This window comes from Panthera tigris, chromosome F2, assembly GCF_018350195.1.
Source record: "Panthera tigris isolate Pti1 chromosome F2, P.tigris_Pti1_mat1.1, whole genome shotgun sequence".
Lineage (NCBI taxonomy): Eukaryota > Metazoa > Chordata > Mammalia > Carnivora > Felidae > Panthera > Panthera tigris.
Window position 1 is genome coordinate 25740459 of NC_056676.1, and position 18311 is coordinate 25758769.

Sequence of the window (18311 nt, forward strand, 5' to 3'; positions counted from 1 at the left end):
CACTTTTTTTTTATCACGTTCACTTAAAATAAAAGAGGAATGCTTAAATTTTTGTCATAACTTCAACATTAATTGTACATATACAGCATCTTTATATGCTTTTATTCTTTTAATCCCTTTATTCCTAAGCTCAAAACACTTAAAATATTCTTTAGAATCTATTTATTTATTTTTTAGAATATGTTGTGAAGAGGAATAGTGCCTTCAAGGAACACTCATCAGCATTTTGTAAAAAATACCCTAAGTAAAGGTAATTCCTGTGACTGACTGACCTGCATTTTCTCTGAGCCTCAGTTTCCTCTTCTATCCATGAGAGGAGGTGGCCTTCATAATCTGAATCCATTTTAGTGCCAGGGTTCTGTATTGTTTTGTCCTTCTTTCATTTAGACCAGTGGGTCATTTTCATTATAGTCATAAAAGCTGATTTAGTTTGGCTTGATCTAGTCCGTCCAAACCACTACCTATGGACGTATATGTAGATACAGACGGATGGAGGGGGATACGAATAACTGACAGCAGTACGGGACCTTTATGTGGATCTTTGCCTTTCACACAGCATGTGGGCAAGTGGGGAAGGTGTACTTTTCATTTGATCAGTCCAGAGCACAGCTATGTTTGGTGCTCTCATTGCTCTACTTAAAATTCTCTTATGTTCTTGTCAAAAAAGTGACCTGTTCTATTTTATATATGAAAGCTCCACATTAAAAGAATATGAGGTAGCAAATATCTTTACTGAAGCACTGTTGGCAGCTGAAATCACTGACAACTTCCTGGCTGTGATTCATAATCTATATTGGTGCCTTTGAGACAGCAGGCTATTGATTTTTCCCTGTCTATAATCCAAGACCATATACAGAGCTTGTTAGACATCTGTGGGAATATAAACTGAGTTTTGGTACAAGTTAGGAAGGTTCTCTTAGCGGGGCATGCAGTTTTTGTCTTAGAGAAAATCTTTACACAACTGTAATCTTGGTGAACTTTGTAAAACAAACTATTCCATTGAAGCTAGGTTGCAGGCTTGGGGTAGAGAACACTGTGAGTTTTTGTTGTTGTTCTTGCTGCTGTTGTTATTTTTGTTTGGTTTTGTTTGGTTTTTGCTTTGGTTTGGTTTGTCTAGAATTTAAATACTTTTCTCTGGTAATTACTACACTACCTATTAAATAACAATCGGGTTTTTGCTCTTCATTATATCTGAAGATAGTTTTTATTTGATGAGACTAATTAGGATAGATTTCAAGTACTTCAGAGAGATACATGCAGGGCATAGATCTAAATAAAACTGTTAAAAGGGGAACCAGGTGGCTCAGTTGGCTAAGCGTCTGACTTTGGCTCAGGTGACATCTTGCCTTTTGTGGGTTGGAGCCCCGCTTTCAGGCTCTGTGCTGACAGCTCAAAGCCTGGAGCCTGCTTCAGATTCTGTGTGTCACTCCCTCTCTCTCTGTCCCTCCCCCATTCACACTCTGTCACTCTCTCTCGCTCTCTCTCAAAAATAAACTTTTACAGAATTTTTTTAAAAAAACAAAATAGTCAAATGGAATCAACTATAAAGCAATTTCTAAAGAAATGAATAGGATTTATACATGTCAAAAATCTTCTTAACTGTGAAAATTCTGTAACTATTTCTAAATAATTGCATATTTATCTGACCAAGAAATAAATACAAATGGCTATTTTTTTTTTCCAAGTAGACATCTCAGAGAGAAAAAAGAAAAGTATGGATTTTTCCCTGAGGTGGTTTCTTAAGTAACAGAGTAAATAATGCTTATCTAATCTTTCCGCTTTAGACGGAGAAGCCATATTACAAAGTCAAAAATATACATATTTCAGTATAGAAACTGAAGAAAAAAATGGTATTTAATGTATACATATTAAAATGTTAGGCACACTTACAAACTAATAGTGTTCCAAAATGCGTAATTTCTGGATAAAATTCACCTAAAATGTGCTGTCTGCACTTCTTGTGTATGATTCATTCTAATTTTATTTTTTGTTGTTGATTTTATTTTAATAAAAATAACATCTGATATTTACAAATAATACTTCATGTATGTGCCAAGAACTCTATTAAGTGTTTCCTCTAAGTTACTCACAATAATCCTGACATGGAAATAATAATACCATTATATTAATATAATATGATATTATTAATGTAAGATATTATATTTACATAATATATTAATATAGCAATGTATAATATATTAATACAATAATAATGTTATAATAATAATATTATTATCCCCATTTCAGGTGTAGACACTTTGGCACAGAGATGCTAAATTGCTTATCCAAAGTCACACAACCAGTAAAGACTTGAACCAAGATTCAGACTAAGGCAGTAAAAATCAAGAGCTTATATTCTTAAACTCTGCTTGTCTAACTGATCTTACAGTATTTCGCGCTACTTGAAGGTAAGGATTTTTATTAATTCACCTTTGCATAACCTGTGGTAGCTACCATATTACCTCATGCATTCGTAATCAATAATCATAATCAGTAAATACAACATTTCAATATTAATATAAATTGAATCTCAGAGAAAATATGTAAGAAAAGGAAAATTAACTAAAAGAATAAGTCATATTTGGTTCCTGTTCAGGTCACTACTTTAGTGAACTGATACATAGCACTTAGAATAGTGTTTCTCACTTTCTTTAAGCAATGCTATATTCCAATCAAACCTTCCATCTCAAGTCATCTAGCTTTTGCAAATCCACTAAATTATGATATATTTTTTGAAGTTTGAATAATGAGAATAGTGGGAATTGTGTTCCAAATATAAACTTAAAATATTATGTCATCTTATCCCTCTGGCTGAGAATCACTTACGTACTTTCTCAACATATACCTCCTCATATGTATGCTTGCCTACTTTTACAAATGTATTTATGAGTTTTTTATAAGTATATTAAATTATCTGTTGCAGAATAATAACTTGCAAAACATCGTAATGCTTAATACTTATTTTATGTTAAAAAATGTAAATGCAGTAAACTAGAAAGAAAAAAAAACCTAGCAGGAAATTGAAATTCATCAAAAAGCTGAATAGAACAAACAGACCTTAACTAAAAAGACAGTTCCCCTAAGGCAAAAAAAAAAAAAGAAAAGAAAAAAAAAAGAAAAAAGTAAACCAGGGGAGGGAATAACAACAACAATAAAAATTGCACTGAGGCAGAAAGAAAATGAATACTTCCAATTAAAAGCCAATTTCTGAAAATTATTCACCATAAGAACCAGAAAAAACAATTTTAGAAAACTATTTTAAACTCCCCATGGGACTTAGGAAAACTCAGCGAAACAGATATGTGAAGCTATAAGAAGAGAGTGAATTCCGATGAAAAGACCAATTGATGACATGAAGAGGAAGAAGCAAGAGGTTAAAAATGTATATTTGAATAAAATTTAAAATGCAGAAGCAGAATTAAAATTTTAATTTAAGGGGCTCCTGTGTGGCTCAGTCGGTTAAGCATCCGACTCTTGGTTTTGGCTCTGGTCATGATCTCATGGTTAGTGGGTTCGAGCCTTGGTTCTCTCCCTTTCTCTCTGCCTCCCTCTCTTTTTCTCTTTCTCTTAAAATAAATAAATACACTTAAAAAATCTTAATTACAAAAATCTTAATTTGAGTCAATGAAGAATGAAATTGGTATGTAAAAATAAATTATAGTGATAAAATATAATTAAACAAAAAGAAATAAAATTGAAAAACATTAGTAAAATAAATATCTCAAAACATATGAAATTATAACAGTGACATAAGAATAAATGGAAATATGCATAAACTGAATGACCAATAAAGATATTGCAATAAAGAAATAAAGATACCAGGCTACCATGGTTTTATAGGTGAATATTAAAAATTACCGAGAAATAAATAATCCCTATTTTATGGGTTGCAACAGAATACAATTATAGCAATTAGAATTCTTAGAATGAGGTTGGAAAAAAAGGCATGGTGAAACAGTTCTTATGCCAGAAAGAGAAGAATGTTTCAACATCAGAAAGCTGTGATTCGTTATTATAATGAATTCAGAACAAAATCCTGTATGTGTAAAACACTGCATTTATCACAAAATACTATATGCATAGTAAAATACTAAGTATTCTATAACCTTAACATCTATTTATAAAGTTAAAAAAAATAAAGTTTGGTAAACTTTCAAAACATTTATGATTTTAAAATATCACAACACATGAAGAGTATAAGAAATGCATGCTAATTTCCTCAAGGTCGTCCCACCAATCCTTGTGGCAAACATACTTAACGAACAAAATTTAGCCACATTCCGTTAGGATGAGAATGAAGACAATGACAACACTCTGACTACTCTGTTATTATAGCACAGGAGATCCTGCCCCACATATTAATGACAGAAATAGAGAGGTTCAAGAGTGGAATTTAAAATGAGACACAGTGGGACTCTGGGGTGGCTCAGTTGGTTGAGCTTTTGGCTCAGATCGTGATCTCCGGGTTTGGTTTGAGGGATCCAGCCTCACACTGGGATCTGTGCCGACAGCACGGAGCCTGCTTGGGATTCTCTCTCTGTCCCCTCTCTGGTTTGCACACATGCCCATGCTCTCTCTCTCGCTCAAAATAAATAAATATTAAAAACATGAGACTCAGTTGCTTGGGAAGCGTGATAAGTCGATGAAAAGGCATAAGCTGCTGATTCCTTCTCTGAACTCTGGAGAAACTATTAAGAGAAATATGGATCCAAGGAAACAACAACAGCAAATTACAAATCTCTGAGGCTCTGGTGGCACCTCTGAGCTAGCACGTGTGGAACCGGGACAGAGTGGTTAGAGTTGCTGAAGACAGCCATGATGTTTGCATAATGCACAACTCCAGAGAACACTATTCACAAGCTAGGGTGTACAAGATGTCTCCTAACTTTATGTAACCCAGAAGCCTTGAGAGGGGGTTGCGACTGGGAACAGAGGCTGAACGACAATGTTCCCGGAGTATGAACTGGAGAGAAGCAATTTGATTTTTTTCTTTTTCTTCACCCACCGTTGCCTATGCCAGTACTCTCCTGCTCCACTCCTGAAGCAATACATAGTAATGGCTCATTGTTCTTGTGCAGCTATCTAGATCAGAGCAGTGCAAAAATGTACCGGAGTGAGAAGCTGGGCAAAATCACTGTATTTCCTGGGCATTCACTCCTTCACCCTTTCACCTCTAGTCAGTCAAGGCTGGTGAAAACAGACTGCTCTCATAGCGTTGCTTCCCTTTGGGGATGTGAGGGAGAGGTGGTGGGTGAAAAGACTGATTAACTGGAATTCTGTTGTGCCTGAGCATCTTCACGCTAGAGATCAACCCTTTCCATCTGTGTGCATCAGACTAGGGTGTGGCCTTCCAACTTCCCCCAAACATTTTCTAGGACAAAGATGGTTCCAGCCCACAAAAATCTATTTCCACAAGCCAAAATAAGGAGACACATTGAAGCAGAAATTCAGACAAATCTGAAGCAGAAATATTGAAAAGAGGGACCAAGAATATAAAATAGGTTTAATGATTTACTGTAATCAATATGAAACAATATTAGCAAATAACAAATCATAAAAAATACAACCTTTAGCTATGAAAACGAGATATGAAATATTAGGCAGTTGATATAAAGAGTCCAAGTTGTTCTTATTTGCAGATGATATGAATGTTTACTTACAAAATCCAGGAGAATCAATGAACTAATAAAACAAATATGAGATTTCAGTATGGTTGTCAGATGCAAGATCAACTACAAAATTAACCATCTAGAAATTATAACAGATAATAAGATTCTCTGAAAACTAACCTAACCAAAAATGCACATGTCCTTTGTGATGAATCTTTTAAGACTATTAAGGAACAATAAAGAAGAACTAAATAATGAAAAGAGACATGACGTTCATGGATGGCAAACATAACATAACGTAGATGTCAATTTACCCTAATTAATCTATAAATTCAAGTAAATTATAATAAAACCCCCAGGAGGACTCTTGGCATTACTTAATAAACCAATTCCAAAATTTATATGGAAGAACAAAGTTTCATTCATAAATAAGGCAATTAAAAACCTTATACAGAGATAACTTGCCCTATTGGATATCAAGACATATAAAAAATTTAAAATAGTAAAAAATGAGTGAGCTGTTTGTGTTGGAAAGAAAGTGAGTCATTGAAAGGGGAATGAATAAAGAGGTACAAACTTCCAGTTATAAAATAAGTCTCGGGGGTGAAAGCTATAGCATAAGGAATATAGCCAATAATATTGTAATAACTTTGTGTGGTGACAGATGGTAATTACATTTATTATGGTGACCATTTGTAATGTATATTATTGTTGATTCACTATTTTTTACACCCGAAGCTAATATAGTATTGTATGTAATTATACTTCCATGAAAAGTTAATGAAAAGAAGAAGAATAGGGAAAAAAGAAGAATGGGTAGGTATTATACGACAAATTAAGAAGAAACATATGAATTACTTAATTGATGATGTTGGGAAAACTGGTTCACAATAAAAAAAGATGTCTATACTTACACAATGTAAAAAATGATTTCAAGTGAATTAAAGACTTCTATAAACAAGATAAATAGAGGAAAATATCTTTCTGACTGTGGAATAGGAAAATATTTAAAAAAAAATTTTGATGCTTTTATTTATTTTTGAGACAGAGAAAGCTCGATCTGGGGAGGGGCAGAGAGAGAGGGAAACAGGAACCAAAGAGGGCTCCGCACTGACAGCAGAGAGCCCGACACAGGGCTTGAACTCACCAGTGATGAGATCACAACCTGACCTGAAGTCAGACGCTTAGCTGACTGAGCTACCCAAGCGCCCTGGAAAATATTTTTTAATCAAAACTCAGAAAACACAAACTAATGGAGTAAATTTATTACCCCTTTTCAAAACACTGGAAGTCAGTTGAAAACTTTGATTATGGATAGATTTAAAGAACAGGGAAAAAGAAAGGAAATGATTTTTTGCAATGTCTGAAACTTATAGGAATTAATATGAAAATATGCAGTGAGCTCTGTCATATAAACAAGAAAAATAGAAAAAGCCAGATTGAAAACAAAAAGAACCACAACAACAAACAAGCAAACCATGGTTGAAGTATATAAACATAATCCAAATGGATAATGTTCTTTTTTAAATTTTATTTATTATTATTATTATTATTATTATTAGAGACAGAGAGAGAGAGAGAGAGAGAACACAAGCTGGGGAGAGGGGCAGAGAGAGAGAGAAAGAGAATCTTAAGCAGGTTCCATGCTAAGCATGGAGCCTGATACAGGACTAGATCCCACGACCCTGGGATCATGACCTGAGTTGAAATCAAGAGTGGGGTGCTCAACCAACTGAGCCACCCAGGTGCCTCCAAGTAATTTTCTTGTAAATAAAGTAGTAAACAATGTTACTAGTAACCAGGAAGGGATGGGTAGAGGATGAGGGAAACCAGTGAGATCACAATTTTTATCCACCCTGTTTGAAGAAACAAAGGGAAATCTCTGGAAAACTATTGAAAATCTGAGGCGCAAGAGCCCTCATAATGTGGTCGTGGCAGTAAGAATTGGTGCATTTTGGAAAGCAATCTGCAATACTTAATGAATGTAAGTACATTTACATCCTAAACCTAGCTAAACTGACCCTAATATACATTCCCCAGAAATAGTGGTGTGTATGGTAACAATGGATTTGATAACTAGGACTTGAAGATCATCTAGATGACTAAATAAGTAAAATATAGAATGTCATATCCCTGGCATGAGCATATAATGGAACAATTTTCATCAATCAGAGTTAATAAACTCTCCTCACATATAGTGATATGATGCCTCTCAGAAACATGACATTGAATGGACAAATGGAATAAAATTATACCAAAACCCCACTTCAATATTTTTAGTGCTCAAGCAAACAACTCTATGTTTTATAAGAATACACATATAAATATAAATAAATGCTTGAGTAGATGTTGATGAGCTACAGTAGATGGATCAGAATGTATATAGGAAAAAAAGAAAAAAATAATAACAAATGAAAAGAAGAACTTTGGATTAACAGAATATCATTGTGTCATGAATAAGGAATATGAGTAACTTAGACCTACACATCTGAGTTGAAGAAAAAAAATAAAATGAATGAAATGAGAGACGAACTTGAGACTCCTTCAAATTAGAGAAAACAAAAGTAAGGGCATAGAATATAACCAACATAAGAGATAAAAATAAAGTAGGTATGCTTCTAGAAACTTTTTTTAAATTTTATAGAAAAAATAATAAAGGTATAATTGCAATAAATATTTCTAACTGGAAAATAAAATCCTAAATCTGTAACCTAAAAGGATTCTAACATTCCAGGGGATATCAGGGGGAAAAAACACTTTTAGTTACACATTCCTGTGTTACAAATCAACTCAAAAATTAGTAGCCCAAAACAACAAATATTTATTATCTCCCAGTTTCTGTGAGTCAGGAATCTAGGCATAGCTTTACTTGGTGCCTCTGGCTCTAGATGCTTGTCAGGTGGGGCTGCCATTATCTCAAGATATGAATGGACCCTTCCACCTTCACTCTTGTGGTTGTTGGTAAAACGGACCTTTCCACAAGCCTGCCTCATAAGAGAGCTTGGCTTTTCCCAGGTTGAGACGTACCCTCTTCATTGTGTGTGCATGTGTGTGTCTTTGTGTGTGTGTGTGTGTGTGTGTGTGTAGCATTTCCATAATTTCAGGCACTACAAGGCTCTTTCTGGTAATTCCTGCCACAGTTCTAAAATCAGCCATTTCTTCAAGGAACCTTGGCTTGTTTTAATGGACAATGGTATTAAAAACCTAGATCTGGGCACTAGGGGTGCTTGTTTTTACTGGGGAGTCATTTCTTTTAGGGTCTCTCAGCTGACAGACCAAAGAAATATATGTGACTCTACTAGCCCATGTATATATAAGTACCAATAAATATTTCTGTACATAATCATCTTTATCTATATTAAGTTTAACATGCCTTCTTATGATCTCCAACTCTAATCCATAACCACATAGGTCATTCCAGCATCCTCTTGCTTATCTGCAACTTCCCCCTCCAAAAATGAGAAAACTGTCCCTCACTACCTGCCATCTATTTACTTAATTGTTCCACTCCAGTATTCATGTATAGACTCTACTCCCATGGGAAACAATTTTACCATAGAACAGTACTTTTAACTGGAAAATAAAATCCTAAATCTGTAAACTAAAAGGATTCTAACATTCCAGAGGAGATCAGGGGGAAAAAACAGTTTTAGTTATACATTGCTGTGTTACAAATCAACTCAAAAATTAGTAGCCCAAAACAATTTATGTAATTCCTGAAACAATCAGAGCAACAAAACAAGCAAAATTATGTTATACTATCTCAAAGTGTAAGATAAATACCTGTGAATCCATGTTGCCATAAAGAAATAGATAAATTAAGAAGAGCAAAGACACTAATCTCCTGTGCAGAGGAATTGCAAAAAAATTATGTAGATATCCTACCATAAAGTTAGGAAAATATAACTTCTAACTCTTCAAGTGTGGGCTTCAAGTGATTTCCTTCCAAAGTGTACAATATGGAAAGGGGTGGAAAGTAACTTTATAGTGGAGAAACCGGATGGACTCTACTCCAGCAGGTGATTATGGTCAACGTCAACATGCATGAACTATGTTGATAGTGTGTACCCGTGATAGGATGTGATGAAAATAGCACTTTACCTCTGTGATATTCTTCCTAAAAACGTGTAACTCCAATCTAATCATAAACAAAACATCAAATCCCAACATGGAGTCATCCTACATTATATCTGAACAGTACTCCTCAAAAGTCTAAAGGCCATCAAAATAGAAGGAAATTCTGAGAAATGTCACACTCAAGGGTAGCCTACGGAGACATGACTACCAAATGTAACATTGTACGCTGCATAGGATCATGAGGGAAAAAGAGGACAATAGATTAAAACTAAGGAAATTCAATCAAGGTTGGACCGTAGTTAATAATAATGTATCAATTTGGGGTCATTAATTATAACAAATGTACTATATTAAATAAGATGTTAATAATAAGGAAAATTTTATTTCAGGTACAGAAACTGTACTATCTGTTTAATTTTTCTTCAACCTAAAACTTATAAAGTAAACCAATATAAACACATAAACAAAATAAGTAATTTAATATATGGTTTATACCTGGTACAGTTTGAAATACAGCAGGTGCTCAGCAAAGTTGATACTAGTGATTTTAATTTCAGACGTGGACAACAGAACAGCCTGAATTGAGAATGAAGGAAACTTCCTAAGCTGGCAAATTGTTACTAACTCAAGTTCAAATATTGAACTGCAGATTATATTATCTATGGAGTAGAGAGTTGTGCTATGTTTGTTCAGTTGCTCGGTAAGTGTAAACATTAATGTAATTTTACCCAAATGACTGAAATGAATCTCAAAGAAAGGTTTTGTTGTTGTTATTGGGTAACTCCTACTTGTTTAAATGTTTACTTGTTTATTTTTGAGAGACAAAGAGACAGCTAGCGAGCATGGGGGAGGGACAGAGAGAGAAGGAGACAGAGAATCCCAAGCAGGCTCTGTGAACAGAACCCCATGGAGAGCTCTATCCCAAGAACCGTGAGCTCATGACCTCACAGAAATCAAGAGTTGGGCGCTTAAACGACTGAGCCACCCAGGTGCTCCAAGGAATTCCTACTTCAAGATAACTTTGAAGGCATCTTTCCTTGTAAAATAATTTAAAGTATCCTTCATAGGGATATCCTTAAATGAACTGTACAATCACCTGGAGATAATGTCACATTTAGTGGGTAGAGAAGTATCTGTGTGTAGCAGATGGGAGTCAGTGAAAGAAGGAGTCTGGAGGATAGGGTAGATTTCAAGCAGAAGAACAAGATAGGAGCAATTACTTCTAGCTAGTAAATTATTGTAAAACCGTTTTTCTTTTTCTTTTCTATTTTTTTTCTTTTTTTTTTTTGCTACATGGAGAGTTCCAGACATGCCAGTGACAGTGGATTTGTTTTCAACCTCAAATCTGATAGAAAGAGGCCATTTAATTAAAATTCCAATAATTTCCTCTTTCGTAGAGAAAACATTAAGTGGAATCACATGAAAAGTTTGGATCCAATCATATGCATTGTTCTGCTCATCAGGGGATTTATTCTCAAATCTTCTTAGTCTTTTCAAAGGAGTTGCTATCTCATAACCAATCTATAAATATTGGTAGGAGAAATAAGTTTTATTTACTATTTAAGAAGTTCTAGGATATCACTTATTATGAAAACAATTGCATTTCATCAGTGATATATTATTTGTATAAGTAGAGAAATTCAAATATAAGAAAGCTCTATGTGAAAAATATGACTGAATGTCAGGAGAATAAGAAGAAAGGATACAATTCAAAAATACTTGTCTGTTGAAAGCTAATGCCCTGTTTAAATTATTTTAAAATCTGAAAAATATTTAAAGTAGCAGTTCTTAGAAAATGCGTTGGCTTACCTAAAGGTGTAACGGTAAAGTGAAATTAATTCTCACTCTGCATCTAAAAAATTAATATAATGGGGCACCTGAGTGGCTCAGTCAGTTAAGCGTCCGACTTCGGCTCAGGTCATGATCTCACGGTCCGTGAGTTTGAGCCCCACGTCAGGCTCTGTGCTGACAGCTTAGAGCCTGGAGCCTGTTTCAGATTCTGTCTCCCTCTCTCTCCGACCCTTCCCCGTTCATGCTCTATCTCTCTCTGTCTCAAAAATAAATAAACATTAAAAAAAATTTAATAATTAATATTAGTTTTCTCTTTGACTTAGAACTATCCTCACTAATATGTGAATAACCAGGCATTTTTCACAAAGTTAACAGAGAATCAGTATCCAAAAGACTCTGAATATCTTTTATCTTCAAGTGGAATTTACTTGGATCTCTGGCTGTTTTATAGTATGAATAACAAGAACCAATTTTGGAATATTATCCTAAGATCATATATTTCTTTAATGGTCACTATGAAACAGTACCATTCACATCCAAGTCATAAATGTTGACTGTTTCTGAATTTGTCTGCTTCATTGGGCTCAAATGGAAAGAGCAGAGGGATTCAGCAAGGCTTCTATTCTTCAGAGATTAAAAAGACATGCTTTATTCTTTCTCCAGTTAAAGCAAAAATATTCTTTTTTTCTCTTTTCTTCTTTTTTAAATTTTTTATCTTTAGTGCATGCAAGAGAAATCATTTGGCCTTTTTTCAAAACTGAAATTCGCTAAGTGACAATGTGTCTTTATCTGCTTCTAATTATATATCACATATATACATACATGTGATATCTAGTAACTACCCTAGGTAAATAGATCTTAAAGAAATGTAATATATAATTACATAAAGAGAGGGTCAGAGTCAAAGAGAAACAGGAAGAGACAGAGGGACAGAGACAGAGAGAAACAAAGAAAACTGTCTCTTTCTCTATTCTGGTCTTGATCTGCTTTGCATATCTTGAGTACATTGTTATCTCTTCTTGGCAAACTGAGTTTGTATGCCACCCTGCAACGTGCCACCACATTCACACTAAAAATATGTCTAAGTAACTCTTGATCCCTTACTGCTTGTCTAGGGTCATGCTGCTTGCTGTTGCATGTGATACATACGACATAATCCCCACATCAAGAAGCCTCTGATCATGTTGAAGATGTAAGGCTTGCATACACACAACATAACAGATAGTACAACAGATAGTGTAATGAGTAGCATAGTGAGAGCTGAATGAACCTCCTATTCCTTTTTTCAATGATTCCTCTTTTCATTTGTCTCTCTGAGATGCCTCAGATACTCTTCCTCCCTCGTTCCTTATTTCTGCTTTCTCTCGTATGTAACTGAATTTCATTAGTGGTTTCAAAGGATATGGTACTAAAAAGGACAGCACTGAAAGTTCTGTACACTGTCGTACAGATTACAGTGTTTTTACTCACGCACACACAGCACGCCTCTACTTGCCAAATCGAGTATGTGTGTCTCGATTCAAGTCCAATGGGAAAGACTATCTGCCTCGAATGCGGTGGTTTTAGCAGTCTGTCATGATATCTTGGTTTCAGGAGGCTACATCCCTACTTTCAATCAATCATTAAGACTAGGGAATGGGAGACACTGATGAATAAGGGCGACTAAGACTCCATTCTACCCTTAGGCTAGCAGGAGAGTCAGCTCAATCTGAGCAACGTGAACTGAGTGCAGAGGACGGACCCCCGAACAAAAGTAAGGGATGTTAACGGTAGTTATTGGAAACAAATACTAAGCGCGTTTTTTTTAAAAATCCACCTTTACTTAGTTTATTAATCTGCATAAAATTCTCTTCTTCAGACTCCTCTCTGCATCTTCCCTTGCTACCCATTCCTGTCCTCCTCTTCCTCTGTATCTGTACACATCAATCTTCATTTAGTCTTCCAAAACTATGCCCTCTATGCTCTCTATGCTCTCACCTACTGGACAACTTTTGAATGTGCTTTTCCTTCTACTTGGAATGATCTTCCTATCCTATTCCCCTAATTCCCCACACCCTATTCTCTCTCTCTCTCTTTCTCTCTAGGTGACGCCTTCTCATTCTTTCGGTCCCACATTGACATACAGTTCCTCAGACCATATCCAGTTCTTTTCATCACTGTATCCCACTTTAGTCCCCATATTTTATTATTTCATAACACCAATGCATTCCTATAATGTACTCATCACTATGTTAATACAAATACTAATTTATGGCTATCAGTGGGATGATTTTTTTCAATTTTTTTAATTTTTTAATTTTTTTTTGTTTTTTTTTTGAGAGAGAGAGAGACAGAGCACAAGCAGGAGAGGGACGGGGTGGGGGTGGGGCACAGAATCCGAAGCAGGCTCCAGGCTCTGAGCTGTCAACACAGAGCCCGACATGGGGCTTGAACCCATGAACTGTGAGATCATGACCTGAGCTGAAGTCGGACGCTTAACTGACAGAGCCACCCAGGCGCTCCATCAGTGGGATGATTTTTAATGGCTGTGTCCCCTACTACAATGTCATAAGCTTCTGGAAGGCAAAAACTTCATCCTTTTTGTTCACTGCCATATCCTGAACTCATAGGAGAATGTTTGCTGCATAAAAGCGTGCTCAATATATGTCGTTGAGTGCATGAATGAATGCATAGTAGTGCTATTATTATGAGAAAGTTAATACTTTTTTTGCAAACTACATATAACATTTTATAAATGCAAGAATTTGTTTTTATCATCATGATTATTATTAGCTATGTTCACAATAAAGCTAACTCCAGGGCAAATCAACAAATATTTATTGACATTTCAAGACTAAATAAAAAGGTAAAACATGATTATTGTGGCTTTTATAACACATATAGTTTGTTGGGGGGAAAATTGTCCGTAAAAACTATAAATGCAGGGTAGTTTGTAGTTTGTTTACAACTGATAGTTGTTAGGTTGTTAGCTCGTTTACCTGATATTTTAATTCCATACTTCCAAGTACAGGTAGGTTGAGGAAGAATTCTAAGGACTAGTTAACAAAATAAGAAAGCTGCAGAATGAAAGAAACAGTCTCTAAATCAAGGAAGCATGATGTCAGTGACAGGGAACACTTTTATTAGTGTGCCAGGCTTCTGAGAAGCAACCTCAAACCAATCCTCAAGCAATAATATTATGTAACTCTGCCCAGTATTTGCTCTCTTTAATCCTGCTTCCTTTTGCCTCAGTTTGTTTTCTCATTCCTTAACTTTTCAATGCCATTCCACATCTATGACCCCACTACCTCCAGCTAAAACTAGTCAGGTTTACATTAATGAACTCCCCGTGTTAACTCAAGACTCTTCCCTACCTCTTAGACTGGATCCTTTGCTGTTTTCCTCGTACACAAACCCCATCGTTGCCTTCCTGGTTTTGCTCTTGTTCTGCCCAAAGTGACACCTGTGTGCTCTTAAATTGGTGAGAATTGTATAACCACTACATTATTGTTGTGTTAAACACTACAGGGTTTGTCCTATAGTAAAAGTGTTTGTACATTTGTGCCGTCACGTTGGGACATCACCGCAGAGATTCCTTGGTATTTGCCCTCCAAAATATTTCTCACATTTATGTTTTGTTTTAACCATAACATTTGAAACTGCATTTTACATTTTGGATATTTATTGGTGTGAAAATTGGCGTTTTTACAGTCCTTTTTCAACGGCTGACTACTTTCAATACCAAAATAAGCATTAGAGTATAAAAGACACTCTAATGCCAACAGCGGAGCCGGGTCCTCGGACACTCCTCTGCCAGCCACAGGGCCGGACAGGAGTCATTGACTTCTCTTGAATCTCTAGTTCCTCTCGTGTGAACCAGGTCTCATGTGACGCAGGTATTCCTGCTTTACTGTTCTAATGTTGAATGATCTTATGCGTGCTATACCTTCACTAGGGGGGCTTCTATATGGGACAGAATACTTCCAGGCTAAGTTGATTCGACATTTCAGAATTGGTCTCTCTGCCTTGCCAAAGATGACATTCTCCCTCTATAGAAATACGGTTAATTGGTCCCCACTTTCCCAGACTGTGGTATTAGTAAAGCTAATAGCACATGAGATCATTTAGGCAGATGAACTTTTTAAATTTTAGCTTTTTTTCTACCTTAAAAAGTTACTTATATGCATATTTCATATACATATACATATATATATTTACACATATATACACATATATATATACATATACATATATATACACATATACATATTTCATATACCTATACATATATATATATATATAAGGTATACATTGCCTATATCTTATCTATATATAAAATATCCATAGGTGAAAAACTATTACATCAAACTCCTGATTTTACACACATTAACATTTAGGTTGAGGCTAAAAAGTAAGTAAAGCAAGTGAAAGTAAGTAAGTAAGAAAGTAAGTAAAGTAGGTGAGGTTAAAAAATAAGTAAATAGAAAAAGGAATAAATCCAATGAAAATTACTGAATAACTATATTTTATTCATCTAATTCTGGTGATTAGGCAAGAACTTCGAAGAATCTTCTCAAAATCTGAAGAACTGGAAACCTGGGCTATGTCAGTCCTGAAAGACCTAAGTGGAGCCTAACCTGTTAGCTTTTTGAAGCTTTGTACTTTCTCCAATACACTCCTAATGCGGCCTTCCAAAGAGACCCTATTTACTCTTTGGTGTGGTCTAATCTTTCACTGAGACACACGAGAGTTTGTTGATGATATTTGTTTTGCCTATTTGTACATTTAAATTTATCATTATTAAAATCCCTGCTAGCTTTGCTTCATTGGAGAATATAACACACATAGCGCCTTCAACATTAATGGGTTTTCTACACTACTGAATTTTACTGTGACTTTGCCCTATCTCTAAAAATTGATCTGACAGCATGGGCAACACCACCACACAGGAACTGACAGTCAGTGACAGTTACTGGGAGGAAGAAGGGGCAATGGGATGTAGCATTAAATAGAAATCTTTTTCAGAAATACATCTGCAAGGCTACAAAAGGCTTCATTGTTTTAGGGAGACATCATTTCATTAATAGACTGAGGGTTTGAAGCTGAATTCAGCAATATTTTGAAAAATCCAAGTTCTTTTCATTAAATTATTTGTATCTAAGTTTTAAGGGATTTTTTTAAAGGGCCATTTCACTTCAACTTTTGTAGATAGGGTAACTGAAATTCATTATCTTCTCAGCCCAATTCCCAGACTAACTTTAATCAAAGGGAGTTTTATACTGAAGACACACAATTTCTATTTAATTAGATGGTCTAGGGCATATAGATGAGCTAATATTTCTAGAGGCATCTCTAAGGCTTTTTACAAGGGCCATTGTGTTTTACAGTGTCACAGAAAAAAAAAGAAGTTAAATCATGATTTTTACTAGGGCTTTAGGGGAAAGAAAAAAAAAAAGCAATTGCCTTGCATTGTAAACAGGATTATTCAAACCCCTTCTGCCTTAAGCAAAAAGCATAAGGGCAGCTTTTAATCAGGTTATTACATAAAGGTTCAGTATGCTCTCAGTTTTTAGAGTATGGAAATCCAAGGCACTATGAAAGTAAGTTTAAGAACAGTATCTAGAAGCTCAGTGAGTATCACGAAGCAAAAGAACCAACCTGATTTCAAGTAGCTATTGTCATCGAGGCTATAAATTCTGGTCTCCTATTTTTTACAAATCTGTGTTACCTATTTGCAAGTCTCTGTTTAAGGTGATCTTAATAATGAAAGATACAGATGATACTAAATCAATATTGAATGGAATTTGATTAATGAGGCTCTCTGCTTTCCCTCTGGTCTTTACAGTATCCCTCAAACAGCTTCCTGGACTGTCTGAAAATTTTCTGCAGTTACTGTAACATGAAGGATGCTCACAAAACCAGTAATATGCATTAGTGTTTTATGTGAATGATACTTTTTCTAAAGCTATCTTGATATTTCAATCTAGCTACTCCACTGATTATAAATCATTTTGGAATTCTCTCTAGCATTAAAAGCTATTAGAATAAATCCAAAACAATGTTCGAGTATTGGGAGGACAAGTGAACCTCTGCTTTAAGGTTTCATTTAAATGGTCCTTAGGGTGCCTGGGTGGCTCAGTCGGTCAAGTGTTGGACTCTTGATTTGGCTCAGTTAATGATCTCACAGTTTGTGAGCTCCAGCCTCGTGTCAGACTCTGCACTGACAGTGTGGAGCCTGCTTGGGATGCTCTGTCTCTCCTCTCTCTGCCCCTCTCCCTCTCATGATCTTTCTCTCTCTCCAAATAAATAAATAAATAAATAGTCCCTCAAGCATCTTCTCTTATATTAGTTATTCTTCTTTCTTTATATCTGACCTATAGATTTAATTTTGTCTCTGCTTCATGGGAAAGCAAGTGCAATATCATTGATAGCTGTAGTAGTGTCTACTGTATTGTTAGGCTCAACTTTGTCTTAATTCTGCTACAGGAAAAAACTTGTCTCTTTTAGCCCAATAGCTTTGCTACTTTAACTTTCAAATAAATGGTAGTATCTTTGCTAAGAAAAAGGACAATCGGCTTTTCAAAAAATTTAATACTAATGTAAAATGTGGAGGAAAATTCCATCTGTTATATTAGCCAATAGATCAAATTTCTTGAGCACTTAGTAAGTCTCAGTAGTCATGCTACAAGAAACATATACGGTATTTCCAGCTATTAATCAGCTACTTGTTGTCTTGGAATATGGCATCAAAATATAATATGATGAATGGAGAATATTTTGAAACTATTTATTACTAAAAATTGGATAATCTGGAGAAAAGTTCTATAAACTGTGAAACTAAGAGTCCAATAAGGA

The 18311-nt window shown here is 35.2% G+C and overlaps 1 long non-coding RNA gene across 1 annotated transcript in view; it reads left to right on the forward strand.

Moving 5' to 3' along the window:
* LOC122235124 overlaps positions 1-18311 on the forward strand; it is a 52124-nt gene that overhangs the window by 15718 nt on the left and 18095 nt on the right. Inside the window, exons 2-3 of the long non-coding RNA XR_006213256.1 lie at positions 2248-2408; positions 10244-10386. This is a non-coding gene — a long non-coding RNA (uncharacterized LOC122235124). The remainder of the gene's footprint in view (positions 1-2247; positions 2409-10243; positions 10387-18311) is intronic.